We start from the raw sequence: 7,500 nt of genomic DNA, 5'->3' as shown, positions 1-7,500 counted from the left end.
GAAGAAAGAAAACTGCAAATGAGAGAGAGAGAGAGAGAGAGAGAGAGAGAGAGAGAGAGAGAGAGAGAGAGAGAGAGAGAGAGAGAGAGAGAGAGAGAGAGAGAGGAAATTAAAGAGGGATCATACTTCTCTCCATCCTTCCTTTCTTCCTTCTCTCCCTCCCTCCCTCCCCTTCCTCCCTCCCTCCTTCCCTCCTTCCTTTCCCTCCACGGCCTCCCTGGGACCTTTACAGACGTGGAGGAGTGATGAGATGGAGGGAAGGAGGGAAGGAGGGAAGGAGGGAGGGATGGAGAGAGGGAGAGAAAGAAAGGGAGAGGAAGAGAGTGAGAGAAAGGGGGAAGGAGGTGCTGTGGAGGCAATTTTAAAAGACAGTAGGTGTTCTCTCTCTCTCTCTCTCTCTCTCTCTCTCTCTCTCTCTCTCTCTCTCTCTCTCTCTCTCTCTCCATTTAGTTCCCTCAATTTTTCATTCTCTTTCCCTCCCTTTTTGTTTACTCTCTCTCTCTCCTCCCTACACACGAGAGAGAGAGAGAGAGAGAGAGAGAGAGAGAGAGAGAGAGAGAGAGAGAGAGAGAGAGAGAGAGAGAGAGAGAGAGAGGCGAGATCAACGCTAAAAACTTCTTAATATCTCACCCCTCTCCCAAACACCTCCCCTCACTCTCTCCCCTCTCCCCCTCTCCCTCTCTCTCTCCCCTTCTCTATCTCCCCTCTTCTAAACCCCTCTCCTCCACTTCCTTACACAGTTCTAGCACCCCCACCCCCCACTTACCCACCCTCTCTGTCTTTCCTCTCACTTTCCTCCCCCTCCCCCTCTCCCCTCTCCCCCCTCTCCCTTTAAACGTGTGGGAGAATATCTGTCCCATTCTCCCCAGAAAGATGGCGGCCATAACACAAGGGCCCAGTCACTCCCCTCAAGAAAAATCGAAAGAAACTACTCTCTCTCTCTCTCTCTCTCTCTCTCTCTCTCTCTCTCTCTCTCTCTCTCTCTCTCTCTCTCTCTCTCTCTGATTCGTTTTGATTTTTTAGTTTTTTTTTTTTGCTTCGTCTAATTTTGACTTTTCTTCTTCTATTTTCGTTTATTTTCTGTTTGTTTGTTTGTTTGTGTGTGTTTGTTTCTTCTTGTTCGTCTTCTTCTCTTTCGATTTCTCTCCTTTTTTTTTTTGCTATTTTACGTCTTTATGTCTCTCGTATTTCAATTCTATCTTACTTTCACCTTTCCTCCTTTCTTTTCCTTGATTTTTCTCACTTCACTGTTTTCATCTATTTTTCTCCTTCATTCTTCTTCGTTTCCTTCTTCATCGTTGTTTCTTTATTATTTCTCCTTTTCATTGCCTTGTTTCTCAACTCTTATTTTTATTATTTTTTTCTCTTCACTCTCCTGGCAACATTTCCAACTCTCTCTCTCTCTCTCTCTCTCTCTCTCTCTCTCTCTCTCTCTCTCTCTCTCTCTCTCTCTCCCCGCCCCCCTTTTTCCTGAATCCTGGAGCGAAACCTTTCAATCTTGCTACATTTCCTGCCTCTCCCTGACCTCTCCCTCTCTCCTTCCTTCCTCTCCCCTCCCTCCCTTCCTTCTCTCCCCTCCCTCCCTTTCTCCTTCCATCCCTCTCCTTCCTTCCTCCATTTCACCCTTGCCCTCCCTTTATCACTTTCCGTCTCTCTCTCTCTCTCTCTCTCTCTCTCTCTCTCTCTCTCTCTCTCTCTCTCTCTCTCTCTCTCTCTCTCTCTCTTAGTGTGATAGTTTTAAATCTTATCATTTTTTTTTACAGTAGTTTTTCTATTTTTTTTTATTTTCACATCTCGTTTTCTTTGTTGTTATTATTCACGTTTTCTTCAACTTGATCTAAAATATTTGCTTTATAAATGGACGGAAGAAATAAAGGATAAGATTCTCTCTCTCTCTCTCTCTCTCTCTCTCTCTCTCTCTCTCTCTCTCTCTCTCTCTCTCTCTCTCTCTCTCTCTCTCTTTCCTATTTATTTGTTCTATACATTTATACGATTAATTATTGTTATTATCTAACTGTCAGGTGTTAATGAGAAGTTCTTTGTTTGGTTATCTCTCTCTCTCTCTCTCTCTCTCTCTCTCTCTCTCTCTCTCTCTCTCTCTCTCTCTCTCTCTCTCTCTCTCTCCTTGCCTATACCTTTTTCTAATCTAATTTTAAACACAGATTCCTAAGTCAGAATATTATTTAATTTACTCACAATCACTTAACACACACAAAAACACGGTACACGGTTGCTACTTCAGCTTCTACGTGTGTGTGTGTATGTATGTATGTATGTATGTGTGTATGTATGTAGGTATTAATAAACGTACACAAGTAGGAGGAGGAGGAGGAGGAGGAGAAAAAAAGAACAACAACAACAACAACAACAACAACAACAACAACAACAACGAAAGAAAGAAAGAACAAAAAGAACAATAACAAAAAAAGAACAAGAACAAGACAAAGAAGAACAAAGCGAAGAAGAGGAAGAGGAAGAGGAAGAGGAGGAGGAGGAGGAGGAGTAAGTAGCGAGAGAAAGGTAAGGAAGAGGTTTAAGGGGGAGGGGGCGGGGGGAGCTTACCTGGTTCCCTCGCCCTTACCTGTTCTTAATTAACCTGCCGGGGCTTAGATGAGGGGAGGCTGAGGAGAGGGGGAGGGGAGGGGAAGGGGGTGAAATATAGGGGAGGTACTTAAATCCTTCTTGCACTCACTAAATCCTTTCTTATTATGCAGGATTGTGTGTTGCCATGGTAGTTTGTTAGGGAATGGTGGTGGTGGTGCTAGTAGTGGTGGTTGTGGTGGTGGTGGTGGTGGTGATAATGATGATGATGACAATAATAATAATAATAATAATGATAATAATAATAATAATAATAATAATAATAATAATAATAATAATAATAATAATAATAATAATAATAATAATAACAATAACAATAACAGTAATAAAAACAACAACAATTAATAACAGTGCTATTGATGAGAGACAGAAATAAGAAAAGCAACAGTAAAAAGATTCACAGATTCATTGAAAACTACATATAAATATAAAACACTCTCTCTCTCTCTCTCTCTCTCTCTCTCTCTCTCTCTCTCTCTCTCTCTCTCTCTCTCTCTCTCTCTCTCTCTCTCTCTCGGATGAAAGCTTCCCTCATAATAACTTTCTATGAAGTGTGAGGAGCTACGCAGGAGGAGGAGGAGGAGGAGGAGGAGGAGGAGGAGGAGGAGGAGGAGGAGGAGGAGGAGGAGGAGGAGAGAAGCGAGGACATAAGGAGGGGAGAATATGTAGAGAGCTGAGGAGGAGGAGGAGGAGGAGGAGGAGGAGGAGGAGGAGGAGGAGGAGGAGGAGGAGATAAAAATCATTGCAGCTTAAAGAAATTTCTAAGAAGGAAGAGGAAAAAAGGATAGGAGAGACAAAACAAAATGAAAGAGAGAGAGAGAGAGAGAGAGAGAGAGAGAGAGAGAGAGAGAGAGAGAGAGAGAGAATACAGGGTACAGATGTGCTTCCTTGACTCTCTCTCTCTCTCTCTCTCTCTCTCTCTCTCTCTCTCTCTCTCTCTCTCTCTCTCTCTCTCTCTCTCTCTCTCTCACCTGTAATAACCCAACTTTCACACCTGTCCCTCCGCCCCGTCACGCTTGATAACCTATGAATTCTCAATGCTCTCCTTATTCACTTTATTGAACGCACTTGCTCTCTCTCTCTCTCTCTCTCTCTCTCTCTCTCTCTCTCTCTCTCTCTCTCTCTCTCTCTCTCTCTCTCTCTCTCTGACCTATTTCCCTTTTATCTTACTTATTTCAGCCGTCAATCTCTCTCTCTCTCTCTCTCTCTCTCTCTCTCTCTCTCTCTCTCTCTCTCTCTCTCTCAACGTGCCGACGGGGAATATCATCGCAAGTTGCTCGTGAAGGTAATGAGAGAGAGAGAGAGAGAGAGAGAGAGAGAGAGAGAGAGAGAGAGAGAGAGAGAGAGAGAGAGAGAGAGAGAGAGAGAGAGAGAGAGAGAGAGAGAGAGAGAGAGAATTTAACTCGAAATATACATATAGGAAATCAAGCCAAAATAAAAAAAATGTGAAAAGAAAAACTATAAAAAAAAAAAATTGTAAAGGAAAAATGGAAATGAAACGAAAGGAGAAATACAAAATGCGTGATGAAGAGGAAGAGGAAGAAGGAAATAAAAGAGAAGAAGGAGGTGAAGAAATTAATACCTTACAAAAACTAAGAGAAGGGGAAAATGTCAGAGAGAGAGAGAGAGAGAGAGAGAGAGAGAGAGAGAGAGAGAGAGAGAGAGAGAGAGAGAGAGAGAGAGAGAGAGAGAGAGAGAGAGAGAGAGAGAGAGAGAGAGAGGTAACGTTTTTTGTTCCCAGATGGTGTTTGTTATTAATTTATTCTTAGTTCCTCCTCTTCCTCCTCCTCCTCCTCCCCTTCTTCTCCCTCTTCCTCTTACACCTCTTTCCTACACTATCTTCTATTTTTCTTAACCATCTGTTAGAATGTGAGGATGTAAGGAAATCAAGTAGTAGTAGTAGTAGTAGTAGTAGTAGTAGTAGTAGTAGTAGTAGTAGTAGTAGTAGTAGTAGTAGTAGTAGTAGTAGTAGTAGTAGTAAAATATTTTTAAACACCGTATATATTCTACCATTACTTATTACACAAAAGATACTACTACTACTACTACTACTACTACTACTACTACTACTACTACCACCACCACCACAGCTACCACTAATGTCTTTCCAGTTAAAATTATTGACTTGCTGATCTTTGTAGCAAACTAGCACTTTGAAAGGAGTGAGCCTAACCTAACCTTGACAACATACACACATACACACATACACAAAAGTATTTGAACACGTGAATCATACTAAGAGCGTGAGAGAATTAGTATAGATGTAAGTGAAGGGAAGTTGTATTGTATGTGTTGTATTGTATATTGTTGGGTTGCGTTTGAGAAAGGAAAGGTAAGAAGGAAGAAAAGAAGATAAGGGAGGAGGAAATATAGAGGGAGAAATGGATGGAAGGAAAGAGAAAAGGATAATAGAAAAGGGAGAAAAGTAGGAGAGGAGGGGAAAGAATTAGAAAGAAAAAAATTGGAAGGAAAGATTTGAAGGAAAGGATTAAAGAAGGGAAAGGGGAAAGAAATACAAAAGGGAGAAATGGAAAGGAAGGAAAGAGAAAAGGATAAAAAGAAAGGAAGCAAAGGAAAGCGGGAAAGAAATAAAGCGGGAAGAATGGAAAGAAAGAAAAACATAAATAAGAAAGGAAGGAAATAAAGACAAACAAACAAACACACACACAAACAAAACACAACACACCTGAAAATCATTACATCACTTGCTAAAACTCTAATTACCCCAACACTCCCAACAACCACACCTTTACAAACCTTCACACACCTGCTCTTCTCTAATTCCTACACCTGTCTCTATTCCACATCTACCACCTCGCTATACACCTGTCTTCTCCCACAATCCAACATCACACACATACACACACACACACACACCTGTTACAATTCCCTCTTTCTTATCTCCTTACACATCTGCTGACTCCCATACCTTCCCAAACACACCTGAAGCCCTCAGCCATCTACACACACACACACCTGTACTCCTCCAATCAACCACACCTGTCTCAATTCCATTTCTCCCTCTTTACACATCTGCCTGTTCCCCTCTCACTACCTTCCCACACCTGTCGACACGGAAGCACAGGTGTGACGGTAACTTTATAACAGAAGCAAGCACCACCACCACCACCACTACCGCCGCCGAGCGAGGACCAATCACCATCCATCTCCATAGCACGTCACTGTTACGTCATCAACACGTCACAAGCAAACGTTCACGGACACTAACTGGCTTGTGTGCGTGTGTGTGTTTGTGTGTGTGTGTGTGTGTGTGTGTGCTTGTTACAGATTATACGTTCACACAGTTACCTCTCTCTCTCTCTCTCTCTTGGACTGTTTTTTTTTTTTTTTTTCTTTTTTCTTACTGTTGCGTCACCAGTCAGTCGGTGGGAGGTGTCACGTGACCCGGCAGGTGGCGTGACGATGGCGGCCGTTTCTTTACCTGTGGATTGGAAAGGTGAGCCAATTAGCCACACACGCCAAGGTAAAATAAGATAAGGTAATATTAAATAGCATAAGTAGGTATCATGTTGTTTTTGGTAGTTGAAGTTATTAATATTAGAATTTCAATTATTATTATTATTATTATTATTATTATTACTATTATTATTATTATCACCACCACCACCACTACTACTACTACTACTACTACTACCACTACTACTATCACTATTCCATTTACTCTCCTTCAACCTTTCTTTTTCCTCCTCCTTATTACAATCCCCCTCCTCTCCTTTCTCTTCTTCTATCCTTCCTTCCTTTCTTCTTCCCTCCTCCTACTCCTTAACACAATCCTTCTTCTCCTCTTTCCTCTATATCCTCTATCCTTCCATCCCTCCTCCTCTTCTTCCTCCTCCTTAACACAATACTTCTACCCTTTCCTTTCCTTTCCTCCCTCCTCCTCCTCCTCCTCCTCCTCCTCCTTTCTTCAGCGGGAGGTGCTGGAGGCTTTCCAAATCATTCAATTAATTATTTCCTCTGACACTCTTACCCTCTCCCTCTCTCTCTCCCTCTTCCACCCCCCCTCTCCCTCTTCCTATGATCAAAAGAACATTTTAGAAGCGAGAAAACAGTCACCGGTCCACCATTTATAAGTAGAGGGAGAGGGGAAGGGAAGCAGACTCTCTCTCTCTCTCTCTCTCTCTCTCTCTCTCTCTCTCTCTCTCTCTCTCTCTCTCTCTCTCTGGAGGTATTTGTGTTAAGAGAAGGAGAATGAAGGGGATTAAGAGATTAGGAGGAGAGATTAAGACAGACTGCGAGACAAAGACAGAAAATGAGAGAGAGAGAGAGAGAGAGAGAGAGAGAGAGAGAGAGAGAGAGAGAGAGAGAGAGAGAGAGAGAGAGAGAGAGTTTCCTCATCCAGTGAAGCATAACGGTGTAACCATTTTTTGTGAAAGGGAGAGAGAGAGTGAAAGTGTGAGAGGGAGAGGGAGGGAGGGAGGGAGTGTGGGAGGGAGTGATAAAGAGAGCAACAAAAAGACAAACAAAGACATAATTACACGCGAGAATAAAAGAGATTAGAAAGCGAGGAGCTGCTAAACTCTCTCTCTCTCTCTCTCTCTCTCTCTCTCTCTCTCTCTCTCTCTCTCTCTCTCTCTCTCTCTCTCTCTCTCTCTCTGGTATTCATTATTTTAAAACATCACTCCACTCTTTTAATTTCCTTCTTTTTTTCCATAATTCGAGAGAGAAAAAAATATCTTTCCAGAACTTTAATCTTTAAACTTTTTCTCCTCCCTCTCTTTTATATCTTAACATTTTTTTTCACTCTCCTAATCTTCCTTTTAAATTTTTTCCCTTACTTTTCTTTTTACATTCTTTTAAATATCACTTGCTTTAAAAAATGAAACCTGAGTGACAATAACTCTCTCTCTCTCTCTCTCTCTCTCTCTCTCTCTCTCT

General features: G+C 42.0%; 1 protein-coding gene across 1 annotated transcript in view; it reads right to left on the bottom strand.

Moving 5' to 3' along the window:
- The window catches only part of LOC135104839 (uncharacterized), a 117,222-nt gene extending 111,197 nt beyond the window's left edge, over positions 1 to 6,025 (bottom strand). Inside the window, exon 1 of the mRNA XM_064012507.1 lies at positions 5,967 to 6,025. The gene's annotated coding sequence lies outside the window, so the exon portion shown is untranslated. The remainder of the gene's footprint in view (positions 1 to 5,966) is intronic.
- Positions 6,026 to 7,500: the final 1,475 nt, after the last annotated feature.

Source organism: Scylla paramamosain, chromosome 11, assembly GCF_035594125.1.
Source record: "Scylla paramamosain isolate STU-SP2022 chromosome 11, ASM3559412v1, whole genome shotgun sequence".
Lineage (NCBI taxonomy): Eukaryota > Metazoa > Arthropoda > Malacostraca > Decapoda > Portunidae > Scylla > Scylla paramamosain.
This window is presented reverse-complemented; position numbering and strand designations above follow the sequence as displayed.